The following is a 4,884-nucleotide window of genomic DNA, read 5'->3' on the forward strand; positions in this document are numbered from 1 at the left end:
GGGTAACCAGGCAACCCCCAGGCCAGAGCATCACTGGGAGAAGACTGAGGAAAGTTCTGTTAGGGAAATTAAATGAATAGTCTTGCTTAGGCTTCAGAGACAAAGTGGAACAGGCCTCTGACCTTGCTTCTAACCTGCCTGGACACTGCCCTGACTGGGAGTGACTGTGAGGGACTGCCTACTATGAGTGCAAGACTTGCAGCACCTTAGATAAGATGGGGGAGGAATCTTGAGATTGTTGAGCGCCTAGAGGGGGCCTGGCCAACCAAGCCCCAGGCTTCAGTTCAGTTCAGTTTAGTTCAGTTGCTCCAGTTGCTCAGTCATGTCTGACTCTTTGCGACCCCATGAATCACAGCACGCCAGGCCTCCCTGTCCATCACCAACTCCTGGAGTTCACTCAAACTCATGTCCATCGAGTCGGTGATGCCAGCCAGCCATCTCATTCTCTGTCGTCCCCTTCTCCTCCTGCCCCCAATCCCTCCCAGCATCAGAGTCTTTTCCAGTGAGTCAACTAGTCGCATGAGGTGGCCAAAGTATTGCAGTTTCAGCTTTAGCATCAGTCCTTCTAATAAACACCCAGGATTGATCTCCTTTAGAATGGACTGGTTGGATCTCCTTGCAGTCCAAGGGACTCTCAAGAGTCTTCTCCAGCACCACAGTTCAAAAGCATCAATTCTTCGACGATCAGCTTTCTTCACAGTCCAACTCTCACATCCATACATGACCACGGGAAAAACCGTAGCCTTGACTAGACGGACCTTTGTTGGCAAAGTAATGTCTCTGCTTTCTAATATACTATCTAGGTTGAGCAACATTCAAAGTTTTACATGGCAAAACCAGCATCATTAACTTGAAACTGAGCTTGCAACTTGGTCACAGATTGATGATGATATCAGTTTGCATCCATCCTGGGATTATTAGTGGGAACGGCAATCTTTGAAGGCTCACCCATGCAGCAGGACATGCTGCTTGTGACCCTTTCCCAACTGAGACTCCAGATGTGCTGTGACACAGGACTTCCTAGCGCTGTTTAAATCTGGATGTTGGTCAAAACTCAATTTGGTGATATATTCTCTACTCTTTCTAGTTCTCTTTTCTTTTGATGTTAGTATGTTGAAAGTAAGTTAGATAATTCTCTAATAAATATCTGTATTATTTATCTGTGTAAAACAAATGGCTTATTTTGTTAACAAATCCTTTGAACCTGAGATGAAAGTGAAAACTTTCTGCAAAACAGGGCCAAACCACACAAATCTGGCTTTGGGGACCTCACACCCAACAGAGAGCAGAGATGAGGCTCCATACTGAATACAGAGACTTTTATTGATGGAAGGCCTATATCTCAAGCAGTGAACCTGCAGCCTCCTTTCCCCAGGTGGGTCCCAGAAGACTGGCAATCCACTTTCAATCCCCCAGGAGTCTGAACTTCGAGGCAACTGACTCCCTCAAGAAAAAATACCCACAAATATAGACATTTGAATGTGATTCAAAGCAAAATCTTTAAAAAGTCTTTACTGAATGTGTTACTATATGGTTTCTGTTTTACATTTTGGTTTTTTGGCCACAAGGCAGGTAGGATCTTAGCTCATCGGATCCCTCCTCCACCAGGGATCAAACCCACACCCCCTGCATCAGAAGGCGGTCTTAACTAGTAGACAGCAAGGGAAGCCCCTGATTCAAAACGTTTAAAGTCTGGATTCCCTCTCAATAACTCACAGTAAGGCTACTAGTTCCCACCTGGGTACCACAGTGGACCACTAGCTTGCGGGTGGCTTGCTTTTAAGCAGAAGTTTTCAGGTCAAGACCACTAAACATTTAAGGGAGATTTTGGACAGGAACAAAAAATTTTAAAAAAAAGCAACAAGGAGGAGAGCCGGCGGAGCTGGTGGGAGCGCGCCTGTTGCAAGATGGCGGCGGCCATGCGGTCCCTGCCGGTTGCAGGGCTGTCACCGGCAGCAGCTGCGCGGCCTCCGGTCGGATGGTTCTCCATCCCACCGAAGGCCCCTGGCTCAAGTGGGTCCAGCAACGTCCCGGCCTTTCTGGTCAAGCCGTGGACCCTCCTGAGCGACCCCTGATGGACACGCGGAGCTGTGTCCACGTGCTCGACCAGGCCGGCCGGCTGCCTGAGTCCCCGAGCAAGGCGCGGCCAGCCTCGTGCGGCGGCTCGGCCCCTGTGGCTTCCGGACAGTGGTTCTCATCGAGACCGGCGGCCGGGTCAGGCCAGGGTCGATGACCCCGAGTGCCAGCACTCGCTTCCTGCGCGGCCAGGAGTAGCTCCTGGAGAACAGTCAGGAGGAAAGTGACCGCGCGTCCACCCTGAGGAGTGAGGACATAAAGCTTCTCCAGGACAGTGTCACCAGGCTGCTGGCCGCCTTTCCGTGGATGAAGGGGAAGCAGGAGAGCATGGACCCCAACCCACCAGCCGTGAAGCAGAGGACGAGGCCCCGTGCCGGGAGGTGGCCGGCCTGCGTCAGAAGCACGCCAGGCTGCAGAAAGCAGTCGCCAGGCTCGTCCACGTCTTCATCTGGCTGGCGCGTACAGCTGGATTCTGCAGGTGATGAGAACGATTCCGGTGATGCTGAAGACTGCGACTCCGCACATCCCAAGCCCCAGCATGACTGGCAATACTCCCTGGAGCAGGTCCACCACAGCCCCTATGAGGCTCCCGCCTGGCCTACACCGGCCCCAGCCTCTCCTCACCAGATGCTGTTGCCAGTTCTGTACCCATCATCTGTGCCATCACTGAGCTCCCCCCAGCAGCCCCTTGGCAAAGAGAGGCCTCTGTCCAGCAGGCCCTTGGTTGGAATCAAGAAGGAATCCCCCCACCCCCCCAGTTCACCTCAGAGCCCCTGGGCCAAGGATTCTAGTCCCGGTTGCGGGCACCCATCCTCTGTGGTGGAGACTCCTTTGTCCCCAGTTCAGTTCAGTCACTCATTCGTGTCCGACTGCCGCACGCCAGCCTCCTGTCCATCACCAGCTCCCGGAGCCTACTCACACTCATGTCCATCACCTCCCTGATGCCATCCAACCATCTCATCCTCTGTCATCCCCTTTACCTCCCACCTTCAATCATTCGTAGCATCAGGGTCTTTTCCAATGAGTCGGTTCTTCGCATCAGGTGGCCAAAGTATTGGAGTTTCAGCTTCAGCACCAGGCCTTCCAATGAATATTAAGGACTGATCTCCTTTAGAATGGACTGGTTGGATCTCCTTGCAGTCCAAGGGACTCTCAAGAGTCTTCTCCAGCACCACAGTTCAAAAGCATCAATTCTTTGGCGATCAGCTTTCTTCACAGTTCAACTCTCACATCCATACATGACCACTGGAAAAACCATTGCCTTGACTAGACAGACCTTTGTTGGTAATGTCTCTGCTTTGTAATATGCTGTCTAGGTTGATCATAGCTTTTCTTCCAAGGAGCAAGCGTCTTTTAATTTCATGGCTGAGTCACCAGCTGCAGTGATTTTGGAGCCCAGATACCTTCATTGACTCCATTCTGCGGGAGAACCTAAGCCTGCCACCCAGGCCACATGGACCACACCCTTTACAGATGAGGGGTTGGGGGGAGCGCCCTCCCCACAGTCCCTGCCCCTCCCAGCCCCGCCCCCACCCCCATCAGCCTAACCCACCTGGACAATTTGACTCACACCCCACAGAGGCCTGGGGTCGCCCATCTCTCCCCCAGCCCCTCCTGCTGTCTGCATTACTGAGTCCAGTCAGGGACCGAGCTCAAGGACTACTTGGATCCACAGACTCCATCCTGGATGACCTGCAGACCAGCCACGGCTTTCACATGGACACCAGCGCCCTGCTGGATCTGTTCTGCCCCTTGGTGACAGTGCCCAACAGGAGCCTGCCTGACCCGGGCAGCAGCCTGGTCCGCAAGTCCCCTGGGCCTCTGGAAGCAGAGAACAGTAGCCTTGACTCCGGGAGGCAGCTCCTGCAGGCCCCAGGCTCTGTGTCAGCCAGCAACCTTCAGGTGCACTTTGACATAGAGGAAGGCAGCTGCTTCTCCCAGGGGAAGACCACGGAGGGGATCCCACCATCTCCTTGCTGACTGAAGGAGGGCCGGCCTGTGCCCTTCCCCACCCCTCCTGAAGCAAGGCTGGTCTCAGGAGCCTGGTAACTGGTCTGCCATGGCCCCCAGTCAGCACCAAGGGCCATCCCTGTGTGCCATCACTTGCTTGGCACTTCACAGCCACACTTGGACTGACCAGTACAAGTAGAACTGTATGTTGGACTTTTTACATGAGAGACACCCCACCACACACACCTTTTGCCTTTCTCCTTCTGTTGAGATGTTGTTGTCCTTACTTAGTCGTGTCCAACTCTTTGCTATACTCCATGGACTGTAGCCCACCAGGCCCATCCATGGGATTTACCAGGCAAGAATATTGGAGTGGGTTGTCATTTACTTCTCCAGGTCATCTTCCCAACCCAGGGATCAAACCTGGGTCTCCCACATTGGGGGCAGATTCTTTACCGCCTGAGCCACCAGAGATATACAGATACATGTGGATGGACACATGAGACAGGCAGAGATCTATGAATGTCCAGGCTCCGTCTGTGGCTGGGGAAAAAAAAACAACACAGAGGAAACAGAGAAGAGGGAAACGACTCATAAATTATAATAAACTTCCTCATAGATAAGCTAGAGTATCTATGAAAGAAAAAAGGATGCTGTAAAAAAAAAAATTAGCAAGAAGGTGCAGTAAGATGATCAATAGTATATGAGAAATAAAACCTTAAGGCCAATTTTAAGATCTAGATTTTATTACTTCTTATGATGGAAAGAAGGCAATGGCAAGCCACTCCAGTACTCTTGCCTAGAAAATCCCATGGATGGAGGAGCCTGGTAGGCTGCAGTCCGTGGGGTCGCTAAAGG

At 52.1% G+C, this 4,884-nt stretch overlaps 1 pseudogene; it reads left to right on the forward strand.

Annotated features, from left to right (window-relative positions):
* Positions 1-2,229: 2,229 nt before the first annotated feature.
* Positions 2,230-4,056, forward strand: LOC129543372 (heat shock factor protein 1 pseudogene; annotated as a pseudogene).
* Positions 4,057-4,884: the final 828 nt, after the last annotated feature.

Source organism: Moschus berezovskii, chromosome 23, assembly GCF_049115385.1.
Source record: "Moschus berezovskii isolate FMDL1 chromosome 23, NW_MosBer_1.0, whole genome shotgun sequence".
NCBI lineage: Eukaryota > Metazoa > Chordata > Mammalia > Artiodactyla > Moschidae > Moschus > Moschus berezovskii.